At 43.5% G+C, this 19176-nt stretch overlaps 1 pseudogene; it reads right to left on the bottom strand.

Annotated features, from left to right (window-relative positions):
- Positions 1 to 1165: 1165 nt before the first annotated feature.
- On the bottom strand, positions 1166 to 2240 carry LOC134376117 (heterogeneous nuclear ribonucleoprotein L-like; annotated as a pseudogene).
- Between the last annotated feature and the right edge of the window lie 16936 nt (positions 2241 to 19176).

The following is a 19176-nucleotide window of genomic DNA, read 5'->3' as shown; positions in this document are numbered from 1 at the left end:
TATTAAAAGTCCAACTTATCAGAAACATCCCAGACAATAAATACAGAAAAAATGACTGAATTTGAAAATTGTCATTTTGCAACCTCTAGTGAAATAATCTAGGCCCTGATCATCAATGATTTCTAAAGCCACCCAGTAAAATGTCATGGTGGGTCATGATGACACAGGGAATGCACAATTCATCCCAACATCACAAAGCAGGAAGGTCCAGCACCGGCTGAGCTCTGATGAGAGGCACAGGGAGTGGCCTGAGCCCCAACATCCATGTCTTGCCTAAAACCCCTTGAATCTGATCCACCCACTACTGGTAACAGGAAAGTCCCAGAAGACAAAGGATTTGGAGTTTGCTACCAGCAAAATCCTATAAGGCATCGAACAGATTGTTCAACAAACAAATGGAAACAAGAGGGTCAGAGCTGCATGTTCAAAGCGATGAGGAGACACTTGCCACGTGCTGAGCATGGACGTTGTGCGGATGTGGATCCTGACAGGAACAGTCAACTCACAAAACAGGTTACAAGACAATCAAGGGCATTTCAGCACAGGGTGGATATTGATCTTACTAAGAAACTGAGTGTATTGTTGCTGCACTAATGGTATTGTGATTGTACAGTGAAGCGGCACTCACATTTTAGCTGACTTCCCTGAAATATCTGTGAATGGAATTGTGTGAAGCCCAGAAATGGGTACAGGTCAGACAAGGTGTTCCATGCACTGGTGATTGTTGAATGTGGGTGATGGGTATGTGGGGTTCATCATTTTATCTCCTGTACTCACATACATGTTCAAAGATTTTCACAATAAAAAGCTAAAAATGCTGCTCTGGAATTCTTAATTTATGGAGAGCAAGTTTAACAGGAAGAATGTGGAGCTGCAGGGGCCCCAGGCTCAGTCAGCAGGACCACCCTGGGGCATTGATACACATTTGCAGAGGCTGAGTCATCACCATCAGAGAAGTGTGGCAAGTGGTCGTTCAGTGCATCCTTTTGGGCTCAGTGGCCTTTCCAGGTTCCATTGAGATCGTTTGTGAAGTCTGCAGGGTGGCTCCCAGAGACTTAGCACTGTGTTGCACATCTTCTGTTGCCTGAAGCGGAAAGATGCTACAAGGCCACTTCTATCATTCTGTTCAATCTAACAGTCCTTGAAATTAAAATACACATGCAATTTACAGAAAGATAAATAATTCAATATCCAAGTACTGAGAACAGTGGTTAACACTTTCCAATCTTAAAATTAAAAAAAAAGAAATGGTGGCCCCTGGCTTGCTCCTCATGAATTTCATGTTCTCCGCATTGCCAAACAAGCAGAAGACACTGAAGATTCAATCACAGTTCATTTTAGATTGATCCAGGCCATAGACCATGAGCACAGGGGTGTCGGCTTGGGGGTCATATTTGGGTGTTGAGAGAGGGGACGGGGTGCCCATAGTGGGGGCTGTAGTGATTTGGGCTCCAACAGTGACCTCCCACTGGTGGGCCCATCCTTTTCCCTTCCTAGTGAGGTGGGTGGGCCTGTAGCCCTCACCATGGTAATGGCTGTGGCAAACACTGCGGGGCCCTCCATATTCTGTGGGATGATCTCCCAGGAGAGGGGGCTGTCTCTGGCATTTGCTGGGGTTCCTGCCAGAGTCACCTTCTCCACTGAGGTTGGGATTTGTGTAGTCCCAAGTATCCTGGTCATTTTTGAACACATTCAGGCATGTAGTCTTTGCATATTCAATCTTCAGAGTGCAATAGCCAGAGTAGATGTCATCTCCATTGTGTGAAGCTTTTGGCCCTCTAGGCCCTTTGGCCTGGACTCCATTCTTGAGAAAATGACAGTTCTCTGGACAGGGCCACAAGCATTACAAATAGTGTAAAGAACTTCTGTGGTAATGGAATACAAGGGGTTTAGAATAGTAAAAAAAAGAAAAAGAAAAAAAAAGCACACTGCTTATACTCTGGGAGTCATCCGAGTCCCCACGGCAGGAGATCTGGCTGGTAGAGTAATTGACAAAAGCTGGGTGACCAGCAATGTGGATTTGGTTGCCGGCTGCATAGTTCACTGCATTGCAAGCCCCCAACACATCTTCAAACTCCACCAGCGCTTATCTCTTTTTAGGCATTACCACCACATAGCTGATCAGTCCAAACTCCTGCAAGGCCTCCGCAAGGTCAGCTTCTACCACACCATCAATCAGGCCCCTGATGGGGACAACTGGGGAGGCAGGGGTTTTGTGTGGATCATCGTAGTTCTCCCAGTAGCCACCGCCTGCTGCTGTGGCTCCTCCACCACCACCACCACGGCCTCCGTGCTGGTCGCCGGCGTTGTCTGACCAAAGCAACTCCACTTTCTTCACGCCATGTATTCATCATGGGATCAGAAAAAATATAAGACTGTCTACTCTCACCACTTTTATGTAACATCCTACTAGAGGTTCTACTCAGGGTAATTAGGCCAAAAATAAATATATAAAAATAAAAGACATCAAAATTTTAAAAAAACAACAACTATCTCTATACACAGATAACATGATACTATATATGAATAATGGCAACAAATCCAATAAAAAGCTACTAAAATAGAAATCTAATAATTGAGTCCATCAAAGTTCTAGGATAATAGATCAACATATAAGAGTCAACTATGTTTATGTATACCAGCAATGAACAACCTGAAAATGAAATTAAGAAAACATTTTCCTATAAAATTGCATTAAAAAGAATAAAGTAGGGATAAACATTCTTAAAAGTGCAAAATTTAGACTCTGGAAACAGTTGTAAAGCATTGTTGAAAATTTTTAAAAATCTAAATTAATGGAAATATAGCAAATTGATCTACCCATTTAATGCAATCTTTATTAGAGACCCCGCTGATTTAGTTTTAGAAATTGACAAGCTGAATCTAGAATTCATTTGAGATTGCCAGGAACCCTTAATAGCCCAAACAATGTTGAAACAGTACAATGTAGAAGGATGCACATGTCCTGATTTCAAAACTTACTACAATAATAAGACAAAGTGGTGGTACTGGCATAAGTATAGACATATAGAACAACAGAAGAGAATTGAGATTCCAAAAATAAACTCATGCATACATGACTAATCAATCTTCAAAAAGGGTGCCAAAGCCATTCAATGGGGGGGAAAACATTCTTCAACAAATGTTGCCGGACACCTGGATAGCCACATGGGAAAGACTGAATTTGAACCTTATCTCACACAATATGAAAAGTAACTTAAAATTGACAAAAACCTAAACAGAAGAGCTAAAACTGCACAATTCTTAAATGAAAACATAGGGGGTAAATTTCCATCACCTTGTTTTGACACTTAGATATGATACCATATTGGATTTTTAGATATGACACCAAATGCACAAGCAACAAAAGGAAAATAGATAAATTGGGCCTCATCAAATTTTCAAACTTTTGTGTATCAGAAGACATTCTCAAGAAGACGAGAAGAAAACTTAGAGAATAAGAGAAAATATCTGAAAGTCATGTGTCTTATAAGAGTCTAGTATTTAGAATATGCTAAAGACTCTGACAACTCAATAGTTTAAAAGGCCAACCCGACCTTAAAATGGCTAAATTACTTCAACAGACATTTCTCCCAAGAAGATGTACAAATGGCTAAAAAGCACATGACAAGATGTCAACATCAGTAATCATCAGAAAAATACAAATCAAACACAGCAGGATACCACTTCACACTCGGTAAGATGGGAATAATTTGTTGAAAAGGATGTGTAGATATTGGAACTCTCATATATTGCTGGGGGAATGGAAAATAATTCAGCATTTTTGGAAAAGTTTGACAGTTCTCCAAGAAATTAAACATAGAATTACCATACGACTGGGAATTGCATACCCCTACTCTGAAAAAATTGAAACAGACAAATACTTGTAAAAAAATGTTCACAATAGCACTTCTCACAAATGCCAAATGGTGAAAAAAAACCCAAATGCTCATGAACTGATATGTGCATAAACTTTGGAAAACTAATAAATAAGATAATTATGGATAGTTTTCAGTAAATTTATGCATATCATGGATTAATAAATGGATACGTAAATATCTCTCTACATAATGTTATCATGTATAGAATTAGTGGCATATCAGCAATATTTGCAATAGCCAAATGGTATAAACAACCTAAATTTCTATCAACTAATAAATGGATAAACACTGAAAAATGGATGGTAAATATAAATACTTACAGGTAAATATATACATATATTTGTACATGTACATATATATACACACACATGAGGGTACTTCAAAAAAGTTCATGGAAAAATAGAATTAAAAGATAATACACATATTTCCTTGAACTTTTTGAAGTTCCCTCATACACATGCGTATCCATATATACGTAATGTTATTTAGACAAAAAAAAAATGAAATACTGACGGTCACTGTAACACAAAAACATCTTACAAAGTGAAAGAGGCCAGACACCAAAGATCACTTACTTTTATGAAATCTGCAGAATGAGGAAATCCACGGAGCCAGAAAGCATATGGCAGGTTGCTAGTTGTTGAGTGGAGGTGGGGATGGGCAGTAACAGCTTAATCATCTTGACGTTTTCTTTCAGGGTCATGAGAACGACCTCCATAAAAACACAGGCTCCCGGGGTGAAGGTCCACTGAAAGTACCCTTGGTGGAGCCTCTTCACCTTTTGTTTTCTGATTGGTTGGTAACAGTAGTAAAACTATCCAATCAGAACGCGTATTCCAGGAGCCCTCATTTGAATACAGAGTCTATAAATGGGCCGAGCAAGCCCACTCTCGGCATTTTCTCTTCTGCGGAGCTGTATTCAAGAGTGGTTTCAACGTTGGTGTTCGCTGGGCTTTGCTGTTTTCAACGAACAGGAAAAGCTGCTCCGCAGGAGTGTCTGAAAAAGAGAAGCAGGTTCCCCCCAAGGTGGAGAACTTTGCTGGGTCCACGCGCTTCTCCATCCTCTTTGGACGTCTCAGGCCTGGTAAGTCAGTTTCCCCGTTTGTCGGGAGCGCGAGTTGGTGGGGGGAGTGGTGGAAAGCGGGGGTAGGTCCGTCCCGGGCAGCCAGAGTGTAGCCGTAGCCACTGCCCCGTTGAAGCCGCCGCCGGTGGGCCGGAAGCCTCAGTGCCGGCGGTTCCTGCTCCTAGCTATTCGCGGAGAGCGGCGGGCCGGGGTGCGGAGAGCGGCGGGCTGTGGCGCGGAGAGCGGCGGGCCGGGGCGCGTAGAGCGGCGGGCTGTGGCGCGGAGAGCGGCGGGCCGGGGCGCGGAGAGCGGCGGTCCCGGGGCGTGGAGAGCGGCGGGCTGTGGCGTGGAGAACGGCGGTCCCGGTGTGCGGAGAGCGTCGGGCCAGGGCGCTGGTACCGGGGTACCATCGGGTTTTTCTCCGGTTTCCGCACTGAGTAGGGGAGAGTGTCGGTCCTGGGAGTGGAGAGCGGCGGTCCCGGGGTGTGGAGAGCGGCGGTCCCGGGGTGTGGAGAGCGGCGGGCTGGGGCGCCGGTATCAGGATACCGTCTGCTTCTCCCATCCCTGCGGAGAGCGGCGGTCTGGAGCGCAGAGGGCGGCGGGCTGTGGCGTGGGGAGCGGCGGTCCCGGGGCGCGGAGAGCGGCGGGCTGGGGCGCCGGTATCGGGATACCCTCTGCTTTTTCTCCAATCTCCGCGCCGAGCAGAGGAGAGTGGCGGCCGAGGCGTGGAGAGCGCTGGGCTGTGGCGTGGAGAGTGGCGGGCCGGGTCGCGGAGAGCGGCGGTCCCGGGGCGTGGAGAGCGGCGGGCTGTGGCGCGGAGAACGGCGGTCCCGGGGCGCGGAGAGCGGCGGGCCAGGGCGCTGATACCTGGGTACCGTCGGCTTTTTGTCCGGTTTTCCGCACCGAGTAGGGGAGAGCGGCGGGCCCGGGCGTCTAGAGCGGCGGGCTGGGGCGCCGGTATCGGGGTACCGTCTGCTTCTCAAATCCCTGTGCCGAGTAACGGAGAACGTCAGGCCGGTGAGTGGAGAGCGTCTGACCTGGGCATGGAGAGCGGCGGGCCGGGGCGCCGGTATCAGGGTACTGTCTGCTTCTCCCATCCCTGCGGAGAGCAGTGGAGAGCGGAGAGCGGTGGTCCCGGGGCACGGAGAGCGGCGGGCCCGGGCGTGGAGAGCTGCGGGTCCAGGGAGTGGAGAGCGGCGGGCTGTGGCATGGAGAGCGGCAGTCCTGGGGCGTGGAGAGCAGTGGGCCGGGGCACGGAGAGCGGCGGTCTGGAGCGCAGAGGGCGGTGGGCTGTGGCGTGCGGAGCGGCGGTCCCGGGGCGCGGAGAATGGCAGGCTGTGGCGTGGAGAGCGGCGGGCCAGGGCGCCGGTATCGCGGTACCATCTGCTTTTTCTCCAATCTCCGCGACGAGCAGAGGAGAGCGGTGGGCCGGAGCGTGGCCCGGGACGTGGAGAGTGGCGGGCTGTGGCGTGGAGAGCGGCAGGCCGGTGCGCTGGTATCGGGGTACCGTCGGCTTTTCCCATCCCTGTGCTGAGCAGCAGAGGGTGTCGGGTTGGGTCTCTTTTGATTTAGACTATTTGGTGCCCTTTGAGCTTCCTTAATGTGGATTTCTATTTTATTTCCCAGGCTTGGGAACCTTTCTGCCATTACTGTTCATTTATTTAAAAAATATGTTCTATATTCCTATCTTTGTCTTTCTGGTATACCAATCATGTGTAAGTTGTTTCTCTTGATGGTGCGCCATGAGTCTCTTAAGCTATGCTGTCCATTCATTCATTCATTTAATTTGCTGCCCAGATTGATTGCCAGTGACCAGTCTTTAAGTTCTCTGATGCTGACTTCTGTTTTCTGTAGTGTACTGTTGAACCCTTCTGTTGAAATTTTCAGGTCGTTTATTGTATGCTTCAGTTGTGTTTTCTGTTAGCTACAATTTCATCTCCATTGAAGTAGTTATTTCTTGCATTGCGCTCCTGGTTTCAGCAAACATCTTTATGACTAATACATGCACTGTTCAAATTATGATGGGGCTACATCTTGATAAACCCATTATAAGTTGAAAATATGGTTGTTAAAAATGCTTTTAATACACCTAACTTATTGAACATTACAGCTTGGCCCGGCCTACCTTAATCATGCTCAGAACACTTACATTAGCTTACAGTTGGGCAAAAATCACAGACCACAAGGCCTATTTTATAATAAAGTGTTCAGTGCTTTATGTAATTTATTGGACATTGTATTATAAAATAAACTGAATGGTCGTATGGTTACCATGTACGGTTTCTACCTTATGTGTATATCTCTTTTGAAGCATTTGTGTGTATGGTGGGGAAGAATCATGTTTTCTAAAAGCCAGTTTTCCCAGATGGATAAAACAACATACACTCCAACTTCATGATAATTCAAGATATTCCACATCCTTATCAATACTGTATAGTCTTGTCTATCTGATGTGGTTTTAGTTTGTATTTTCCTAATTTCTATAAGTATGTTTACCATGTTTCATATGATTATTGAACACTCAGAAATCTTCTATGTAAAGTGGCTCTTCAAGTCTCTTGCCTGCTTTTCTCTTTGGGTCTCTGTCTTGTTTTTTTTTAATAAAAGTATTTGGTTTTCTGTGAGGCAATTAATTTCTCTCTGTGACTGCTATTTACATCCTTTAACCAGTACTGTTTGATGAATAAAATTTTTATTTTAATGTCCAATTTATGAATATATATTTTTAAGTTTATACTTAGAACATAGTTAAAATTATATAATATGTAATTTTTAAATTAAATTTCAAGCAGTCTGTTTTTTTCAATCTTTTTTTCTTTTTCAGCACCAGCATTTGGATTTTTTTTTTTTTTTTTTTTTTTTTAAAGATGACCGGTAAGGGGATCTTAACCCTTGACTTGGTGTTGTCAGCACCACGCTCAGCCAGTGAGCGAACCGGCCATCCGTATATGGGATCAGAACCCGGGGCCTTGGTGTTATCAGCACCGCACTCTCCCGAGTGAGCCACGGTCCGGCATTTGGATTTTTTAATCCTCTCTGTGGTATATTTATTTTCAGTATCTTTGATTTTTTATTATGATTTTCTTCTACTAGCTTAAACATTTTCTTTTCAATGTACTGAAACTAATGATTAGCTAATATATTCTTAGTCTTTTCTTATTTTACCTATTTAAGACTATATGTTTTCTTTTAATTTTTGTTTGAAATTCATTCTATATCTTTTAACAGCTTAATTAAAGTATAAATGAAATGGAAGAAATGCATATACTTAAGGTATATACTTTTATGTTTGGACATATGTATGCACCCAAGAAACCATCACCACAATCAATATAATGAACATACTATTATCACAAAATATTTCTCATGCCCCTGTATTATTCCTCCTTCCTGCTCCTCCTCTCCACCCTTTATTTAATGAACTTGATTTCATTGAGCAAAGCATTAAAAAAAAATAATAGAACAAATATCGAAACCATACTGGTCAATGAATAATCACAAAGGGAACACACCATGTAACTACCACCTAGGTCAAGAAATGGAGCATGAGCACTGCCTCAGGAAATCTTTGGGCCTCTTCCACTCACTATCTTCTCCATTTTCTCTTGCGGAAACTGCTATTTTTCTATTTCAACTAGTCCTGTTACAACTTCCTTGTAAAATCTTTTGGTGCATTTCTGTCCCATCTAGGACTGGAATTGCTGGTTCATGGGCGTGCCTGAATAGGTGCTTCCAAACCATGGTCCAAAGTGGCTCTGCCAATTGACACTGCCACCAGCAGTGCTTATCAATTCCAGTTGCTCATTGTCTTTGCCAACTCTTGGATCTGTAGTGTGTTTTTTATTGTTTCATGCATTTGTTGTCAGTGTTTTTGCATTCAGATGAGTATGCAGTAGTTTCTACCGGTTTTAATTTCTACTTCTCTAATTGCTATTGAGTTTGTACACATTTTCATGTATTCATTTGTCATTGGAATGTCTTCTCCTTTGTAAAGTGCTCATTGAAGTGGCTTGGCTCTCTTTCTATTGGGAAGTCTTTTTCCTTGGAAATATGTAGTTCTTCATGTATTCTGCACTATAAGGCCTTTGTTAGAAATGCGAACTTCACATTTTTTCTTCCACTCTGTCTTACCCTTACACACTCTTAATGATGTTTTTGATGAGCAGAAATTACTAAATTCTAATAAAGTTTCATAGAAATTCGTTAGAATTTCTTTAGAATTTATGGTTTATAAAAATGCAATGTTAGAGCACTTTACTCATAACAAAGTTATAAAGATTTTTTCCAAAATTACTTTTTACATTTAAATGTAAAATATCTTTTTGTATGGTATGATATCCTGATCAAATGTTATTAAATTTTTCCTAATAAACATCCATTTGATGCAGCAACATTGATTTAAAAATTGAAAACAGCTCTGCATAGCAATCTCTGTTCTTTCTCAGCTGTGCAACATGCACCAGCCTCTTTCTAGATTCTCTTTAGGTCATTTGTCCCTCTTTCCATCAATACCACAAGGTTTTATTCCTTGTACCTTCATAGAATGTTCTGATACCCTGTAGAGACATCTCCCCACCCTGTTGGTTTTCAAAAGCATGTTGGAGATTATTGGACCTTTGCATTTTTATATTCTTCAAATCAGCAGTGAATTTACACAAAAAGACTTGTTTTTCATTGATATTGTAATAGATGCATGTATCATCTTTAGAAGAAATAACGTCTTTATAATAATGTTTTTCCAATTTATGAGCATGATTATTTTTTATTTAGGTTTCTAAACTATGTTATTTCTTGGAGGGGGGATTTTATACATGTCATTATATTAATCTCTAAGTCATAGTATTTTTATGATATTGTAAGCATCTATTTTTTAATTTATTTTTGCTGTTTGTTACTGTCTGTGTTAATTCCAGGAGGTGTGGAATGAGCTGAGCTGTTTTGCTGGGGTGAGTGACTTACCTGGAACTGAGCCCTGATTGAGGTGTCAAATGTACTGACTAATAGTGGGTCTTAGCTAGGTTTGGCTGAGGTTTATATCATCTTGTCACCGTTATTTATTGATAGTAGTGAATGTGGTGTTTGACCAGGTTTTTACCTGGTCTTGGTGAGAACACAAGAGGGCTCTTCTGCTGGGGCTGGCCCACAGTGAAAATATGCCTGCAGGATCAGCAGGGTATAAGAAGCTCAGTCCACACTTTATATAGGGGTCCCGGGGTCTGAGGTGTTCTGTGCACACACAGATGGCTCCTGATCTGAGAGAGGAAGTGCCTCCTGGTGTATCCCTGCAGAGAGGAGCACTGGAGCCCATGCCATCCTCTCATGACCTGTCACTGTGAGGCTGCCTTTGGCTGAGATGCTCTTCCTCACTTGATGTGTTTCTTTAATGCTATTGCTATAGCATATCTTTTTTCTTCAGCAAACTGTAGATTTGAAAGCACTGCCGTTTTTTGCTCCAGTGTCCTGGCATTTACTCAGAGTTGATTTTTTATATTTAGCACCCATTTATACTCATTTAGCCTATCTGTGCTTTTTCCGTTTGTTGTTCGTTTGTTTTGTAGATTCTTTCGGCTTGTAGGTTACTTAGTCAGAAATTTTTATGCCATTATTTTTTACCTATTTTATTGTCTAGCATTTCCAGTACGGTGGTCAATTGTATTTGAATATACCAGGCATACTTAAATTGTTCTGAACCTGAAGTACCTTAAACATGTCACCAATAAGAGTAAAGGAATTTACTTTTTATTCCTAGCTTTACATGAGGTTTTTAAATCACAAATAATTGTTGAATTTTGTCAAAGGCCTTTTATTAATTTATTTGTTTAATTGTGGTGAAGTAAACAAGGCTATAAAGTTTTTTCTAATCACGGGCTTAGCTGAATTGCAGTGTGTAAATGTGATGTTTTTGTTGCCATTTGGTTCAATATATTATCTAATTTCTACTTGATGTTAGGTGTTGGGTCATTAATAACACAAATGTGATTAGCCCCTTCTCATAGGTAGAAAGATGAGAGGTCGAGTTTTAAGTTTGTTGTCTAATGTCCTGGACTGACAAGAATTTTCCTACCTTGCCATGGTCTTCCATTCTCCCATGGAAACTGCTCTCCAGTCTTGGAACCTGGGTGGGCTTCTCTCTCCAACCTACGATGTCAGTGTCACTGGCCTCCGTGGTGGGGTTGCTTGTCAAGAGAAGGAATCTCTTTGTCATTAATTCAGTGTATTTGGACCTGGGAGATGCAGACCTTGACTCCCATCATTGGCTTTAGTGGGTCGATTTATGTTGGTAGATTTAAAATTTGCATCAGGTAGACACAATTTAAGTCCTCGTTGACTGGCTCCCTGCACATTGAGGATTTCTAACATATTATGTTTCTGCCAACAAGTGCCTTAGTTATGTATTTTATGATCATGAAAGGGGAAACTACCTTTATATTTCTATTTCTCAGCTATACAGTAGGGACTACAGCATGAAACTGATTGCCTTTGGATCCCAGCTCATTGACCCTCTTTTCTTTCATTTTTCTCTTTTTCTTCAATTCTGAGACCCCCTAGACCTATTGTGAGAGGGTTTCAGGTCTGCATCCTTCTGCCTGGGGACCCAGAACACCTGTCAGGTCCTAGAGAGGAGTGATCCAGAGACTTGGCAGGTGGGGAAACATTTATTGAGCACCTGCAGTGTGACTGTGGCCAAGGCCATGAAGGAGAGTCAGGCCAAGGCTTCACCCAGCCTCAGGGGCCAGGGGTCTTGAGCCACACCCACATCTTTCCCACAGCACAGACTCAGCCAAGGCCGGTTGTAAGCACAATGGCCCTTCAATTCCTGCAGCCCCAGGTCAGGGCAGGGTCTCTTCTCCCTGTTCTTGAAGGCATCAGGCTCTCCCAGTAGGTGGCTCCCAGTGTTTCTCCTGAGGACTTGTAAGGCCTTGGGACTTGTCTGTGAGAGGTGTGGGTCTGGGGTGGGGGTCTTCACCCACGTTTGCACATGTACCATCCACTCCTGCTCCACCACCACCACCACCACCACACCTCCATGCCTTTACCTTGACCATGCCTCCTGCAGGAACACCCTTCCCCCAGATTCTCCTCTCAGGACTTTCCAGGAACATTCTTGCCCTTTGTCACCCAGCCCCATTCAGGAGCTGTCTCTGCCCCCTGCCACCTGATTCCAGGGCTCACTGCCTCGGGCCAACCCCTTGCTCATGCATGCACTGGGCTTGGGCAAGGAACTGCATCTGTGATTTCCCAGCCCTCAGCGTGTAGGAAGGAGGGAGCTGTAGAGAGGAATGAAGTGGGTTAAGGTGGGATGGGGGGGAGAAAGGGAAAGGGTTTAGGTGGGTCAAGAGGGGTGTGAAGAGACACAGACAGGAGCAGAGGGGAGGAGAGGCCCCTCAGCCTCTGTGGTGCAAGGGGAAGAATGGGGGCTTGACATCCAGCTCTGCGGCTTCCTTGGTCGTCCTGTTTGGGAAAAGTTGCCTGTGGGGCTGGGGCTATGGCGGTCACCACTGGCCTCTCCTCGTACACCCTCCAGTTCCACACCTTCCCCATGGCCGCTGACTCCTGGCTGTGGAGGAAGAGCCCTAGGTGACAGTGGAGGGGTCCTGGGCTCACACAGGGAACACAGCTGCAGGTTCATAGCCTCCACCTTCACCTTGACCTGTTCCTCTGCAGCCAGGAGGGTGATGAGCAGGTGAGGACAGATAAGGGCCACCCTCCTTCCAAGGTCTTCCCTCCTAGCCACCCATCCACATCTTCCCAGCTTCCCCCATACCTCAGAGAAGCCCAGCTGGATCTAGTCACTTAGTTGGTCACCATGCCTCACTTCCTACTACTATACTCCTCCACGCACACCAGCCAGGGTCCAGTCTCAGGACCTTTCCACAGGCCATTCCCTCCCCCTGGACCTCTCTCACCCGTATACCTACAGTGTTGTGCTGGAGAGGATCGTTGTTGATGTCTAGAAATTTTGTAAGCATTCAAGTTGGTCCAGTGTGAGTATTTACAACAGAAAAACTGCAAACACTACAAATCCAGGGTGTTGTCAGGAGAGTCACTTACCAGCACAGCTGCAGCTCTTCTCCCCTTCATCGCTCTGGTGACCCAAATGACCCGTTCCCTCTTGACATTCATTCTCTTGTTTGGTGCATGGGATCCATTGGGGGCAAACGCTGGCTGCTTTGCTCCCCACTTTCTCACCTGGGCCTGTGATGGTCCAATACACATCCATGGCCATGAAGAATGGCTCCACCTTGTTTTACCAGCATCCTTTTGGCCTCTGAATGGACATAAGAGGGTAGCAGGGATGGGTTAGCAGGATCAGTGATGAGGATGCTGGGTGGTCACAAGGGTGGTAACAAGCGACTCGATTCAGGGTGATGTTGACATTAGTACCACCACGGCTTGCTTAGGAACTGGTGTTGCAGGTGAGAGAAGACCTGGGTATGACCCTATGGTTTGGTCCTGGTGCTGCTAGGGAAGTTGTGGAAAGAGCAAGAAATGGATTTGAGAGATTCATGTGGAGTTCCCAGAGGTCCTTGTGTGGGCCCATCAGGTCCTCCAGCTTTTCCTCAAAATGCAGCTTGGGGGCTGACCGCACAGGCATTAGGGCCCATGGGCTGAGAACTCATACCATGGCCTGGCCCAAGGGGGGTCTTCATGCAGACACTTCAGGGGCTTTGTCCATGCTCTGCCCCACTGGATGCACCTTTCTGTCAACCATCCAGGGCTCAGCTTAGCCAGCTCCTCTGGTCCCATCCTTGATAGTGTTCCTCTTGCAACCCAGCCCAATCCCCAGGCCTCTGGCACTGGGACCACCTCATCTGCCTCTGTTCTCTTCCTCTATCTGGCAGTTTGAGGAAATTCTCTCCTTGCCCTCCTGCAACATGGTGTGCTCCCTGGGAAGCGGCAGCCCGCAGCCATGTTCTCTAAATGACTGCCCAGAGGGGCTGGGGTGGGGCTTTTTCCTCCCTCCAAAGGGGCTATTCTGTTCCTCCACACTGAGGTCCTTCTCTGTAACATAGTGGTGGGCGGGGGTGATATGGGTACTTGCCCCCTGGAAGCATCCTTGTGAGATTTAGGGAGATCAATGTAGATATGTTCAAATCCACGTACATACGTGGTGTTAATATCATCCCATTGTCCCAAATAGTCCCCATCTCTGTGTGCTACAATGTGGGGCCTCTGGTCACAAAATAGGTAAGATTCCAGGAGGTGGAGGGATGGGTGGACATGTACTTGGGAAAATGGATGAATGGAGAGAGGATGTTCAAATGGTTGGCTTGATGCCTAAATGAACAGACAGATGAGTGAATAGACCACTTAGGAGCTGGGTGACAGTGAGTAAAAGGCACAGAATAAAAATGGTGAAGACGTTTAATTGATAACATAGCAAGTGAATGGTTATCCCAGTGAGTGAGAGAGTGACCCTCAATGCTACTGCCTGCTGTGCAGTCCGAGGGGGAAGACATGCTTCAGTCTCATTGTACAGAGAAGAGAGTGAGAGCTGTGGGCCTGAGCCTTGTCTCCCTCTAATCTACCAGAATGAAGGGAAGGGCAGAGCCAGGCTGAGCTGCGAGCTTGTATCTCTGTGCTTCACCCTCCTTTTGGTAGTGTAGCTGCAGAGTTCTCAGAGTTCCTGGAGGGACAGCAACAGGCTCTGTGAGAGCCCCTCAAGCATCAGGTTCAGGCAGAGGAAACAGGGCCACATCATGTCAGGTCTGTGAACACCTGACTGGGCTTTGACACTTACTGCAAGTCTGATGGAAAACACAAGGATAAGCTGAGGCAGGTTTCAAGGGCTTCAGCTGCTGTAGGGAGAGTGGCTTCTGTGGGTGGCAAAGGCAAAAGCCTGGAAATCTTGCTTTTTGCTCAAGGTCTCTTTCACGTGAACTTTTTCTCCACGTAAGGGAAAACACAGTGACACATTAAGGCTTCAGGGACCGCTCCCTGCACCCTAAGGGACTGGGCTTGCCAAAAATCAGTTGGGAGGTCTGATACAGTCCTGTCCCCAGTCCAAGTGTGGATTCCTCAGTTAGGCTTCTCTCCTCTGTTGCTCACTCCCTGTAGGCACAAGAGAGCCCTGGCATTTACAAAGGAAGGCTGTGAGGACCCTGCAGGATGCCCCTGGTTTTACAAGGAGGGGAAGGTAATAATCAACACACCACGTGAAGTGGGGTAAGGGCTGCAAAGAAGCACATCAAGCAGGAAGGGGTGTGTGACCAGGTGGGGCAGGGCACTATCTTCAGATGGGAAGATTGGGGAAGGCCTCTTTGAGAAAGGAACATTGGAGCTTAGAGCTGAATGATGACATGAGGCGAGAGGAACATGTAGTGTCTGGGGGAACACACAGACAGCCTGGCAGAGGCCCTGAGGTGGGAGTGTGCTTGGAGGCTGTTTCTGGAACACTTCAACCAGCAGAGGGAAACAGATAGGTAGAACATAAGGTTGGAGTGGGGCAGGGCCTTGACCCTGGCAAGGATGCTGCATGTCTGAAATATTGAGCCTGGAGAGGCTGGAGATGTGTGAAGACCTCTCAGTGACCCTGGCTCACTAATGTGAGTCCAGTTCCTTCTGCAGGGCCTCCCAGACAGCCTGAGTCTCTCCCAGGTCCTCAATGGGTTTAATTTTTGCTGAGGGCAGGACTCCAGCCAGAGTGGCGCCCCTGGTCCTGGTCCTGAAGAGTCAGGCCCCTCCATGGCCAGATTTTCCCTCCAGGGTGAAATGATAGCACAGATCATCGTCAGAAAACTCAGGGCAAGGGTAGGGTGCATTCTCACTGCTGATGCTGTTCAAAGTTAGGTCAAAGCTTGTATGGTAATAATACAAGAAGAAATGGGTTTAAAATACTGGAAACAAGGTGTCAGAAATCACTGAAACTGGCATATGGTGTAATTACTGAGAAAAAGTTCTAGAGATTCTTGTCTAGAACTACAAAAACTAATAAGAAATGTTCTAAGATGTCTGTTATAAACATACGTAAATACAAATAGCTTTTCTATCTAAAATCAATATGAATTTTAAAGCCTGTTGGTAAAATAATATTTTATATTTGTTTTTAATCAATCTAGGCACCTATTTTTACTCTCCTAATAAGTTAGAAGATATAAGAAATTGCTATTTATGGCATTAACACCACAATAATGATTACTAGACATCATGAGCCACCTGATCTAAAAAGTCAATATCACATATTAAGGACCCCTCCCCCCCCAAAAAAAGAAAAATGACACATGATTATTAAAGCTCTAGATTGAAATATGAAGTTGGAGAAGAAACAGAGATAGAGCAACATACTCAGTTGTACATGGTGGTGCAATTAGCAACGTCCAGATTGGGAAACTCCACGGGAAAAACAACCCTGCTTAGTAAATAAATTCCAAGGGAGAAAACAGGAAAAATGGAAGACCTTAAAGACTAAAAGGGCCTAGCAGACTCATCAGCCAATCTCAGTAAATGATTTGTAACTAGATCTTGATTCAAACAAATGCACTGAAAAATTTATTGATAATGTAAGCAGGGAAATTTGAAATTGACTAGATATTTGATGAAGTAAAAGAATTATCATTAATGTTATTTAGACATGACAATGTTACTACTTTTCTGCAGAGTACTTATCCTTTACAAATTTAAAGGAGATATTTATAGATGATATGCTATGATGCCTGAGATGCTTTAAAATGAAATAGTGAGACAGATAGTCGGGAGTGGGTGAGGATAAAGAGGAAACAAGGTTGGTCAAGACTTGATCGTTGTTAATGGTGGGAGAGGAGTTCATAGGCTAATCATACTTTGTGTGTGTGTGTATAAATATATATATGCTTAAATTTTTTCCTAATTTGTTTAAAAACCAATCAATATAGAAAAGTTGAACAATCTTGTCTATAGAAGAGTGGAGAATGGAAGAGAACAACAGACAAAAAATTACACAAATGGTCTGACCAATTAGCTCTATTGGTTAGAGAGTGGTGTTATAACACCAAAAACAAAATAAAACAAAAAACATGTATATACACACACATATATGTATGTGTGTGTATATATTTTTACATGCCATTCATATATATATACATAAGTGTTTGAAAATATGTACTACCTCAGTCATAATTAAATAAATGCAAATTAAGTCATTGCACCTAGCAGACTGGTAAAGATCGATATATCTGATAATGCCCAGTGTCTGTGATGATGTGTGCAGACAGGTACTCTTCTTCACTGAGAGACAGGTACTCTTCTTCACCTTTTGGAAGGTGGTTTGGCTACATCCATATTTTAATAACAATTTCACTCCTAGGAATTTATCCATCAGATATTCTCAGTGAAGTTTGCAAAAGTGATGTTCAATGATGTAGAAGCAATATTTGTCAAAGCAAAAGAAGAAAACACCTTGAATGCCCATCAGTAGATTAACTTATGGTTAATCCACAGAACAGAACACTGTGTAGACACTGATCAGGGGGTAGACTTATATGTTAATTTGAACAGACATCCTATATATGTTAAAGGGAAAGAACGTGCAAAATGATGTATCATAGATTTCCATATGGCTACAAAATGAGACAAAATATATATCTCTTAGTCAGCAAATATATGGATACCCTATACAGATAATCTAGTAGAATCACACGCATACACACACACAAAACAAAACAAAACCCAAACTGTAGGTAGTGGTTACCTGGAAAATGTAAAACTGGCTGGTTAGGAACAGGATGGTAACTATTCACTGAATATTCTTGTGCATACTGTTTTAATTAAAAAGTTAATATTAGAAACAGGTTTATACCATGTAAACGATGTTAAAACTCTTGAAAGTCAACAAAAATGCCAAATTCACAGTACTATTTCCATTTCAAAGAGAAATGAGCAGAGTGCACTGAAAGGAAGGTGACAAAAGCCATGATGACCATGAAGTGACTGCAGGACTGTTTCCCCATTTAGTGTGCAGTGAGTTGTCTCTCTCTCTCACCAGTTCCCCTATTCCCCTCCCCTGAGGAAACCACTGTGACCAGCTGTTTGTTTGTCCTTAAAATAATTGAATTCATAGGCAATCCTGTGTCTGTGTCCCCAACCATCAATCTCTGGCCCATTTTCTAATAGGAATTGTGGCCTATTAGATATGATGTCTCACACCTTAATTTTTTCATGTAACAATATATTTTTGGAATCTTGTTAGCATGTATGGAAATTTTTACACTTTTAAAAGGCTTCATGGTGGGCAACTGTATGAAAAATCTATAATGTAATTGCACTCCCCTATTGATGGGCATTTAGGTTGTTTCCCATGTTTTGCTGTTACAAGCAGTGCTGCAAAGGCCATTGTGCATTCATCTTTGTGCTCATATGGGAGAATCTGTCAGATGAATTCTGAGAAGTCTACCTGCTGTATGTGTATAAAATTTTGCGTGACACAAATTAAAGGGAAAATAATCACACATACCTTCCCATGTCATTATATTAGAGTAGATTAAATTTTTAAAAAGATCAGTAAGGAAATATACCAGCCTGTTTATGGTGGTTTGTATATTAATAATTGTCAGATAAAAATTATATGCGTATTTAAAAAGTAAGAAATACTTTAGTCAAGACTTCTGCAGAAGGAGCCAACTCTATTGCAGTAGGAGAGAGATTGAGCTCAACTCCTAATACAACAGGGATAAGTTGGAATTTATAAGCATGACAACCTAAGGGGTCATTGGCTGGAAAATTGCCAAGACAGGATATCAAGAGTGAGGGGATTCTTCATAAACTGACTTAGCACAATTTTTGCTGAAAGCAGGGCAAGGTTGAGACAAAGTTGAGAAGAGGGTTCAGAGGAACATGACCAAAGTTTGCTCAAGAAGGGACTCTTGTCACACTTTTGATTGACATTACCAAACTTCCCAAAAGATGTTGCAGACCTATTATGAGCCTATTAGTATTTGCAAGATGCTCTGTTTTCCATTGTTGCCAGCCAGTTGTTTTCCAATATGTTCATCCTTGTCAACCACATATGCAAAACAAGCATTTCCTTACAAAGTGTATGGTAGTAAATATCAAAAATCTTAAATGGATACATAGACCTTCTTAGGAATATATTCTGAGAAAATAATGATGATGTTCATTATTGTTTACAATGGTAAAAAGCTAAAGAATGCCTGGGAGGATTCGTTAAATAAAATTATAGCACATCCATAGGATAAAATTTTTTATAGCCGTTAAAAATAATGCAAAGTGTTATGAAAAATCAGTTTTCAAGATTAC

The sequence above is a fragment of the Cynocephalus volans genome, chromosome 4, assembly GCF_027409185.1.
Source record: "Cynocephalus volans isolate mCynVol1 chromosome 4, mCynVol1.pri, whole genome shotgun sequence".
Classification (NCBI taxonomy): domain Eukaryota; kingdom Metazoa; phylum Chordata; class Mammalia; order Dermoptera; family Cynocephalidae; genus Cynocephalus; species Cynocephalus volans.
Note: the sequence above shows the minus strand (reverse complement) of the source record. Positions and strands in the feature narration are given on the sequence as shown.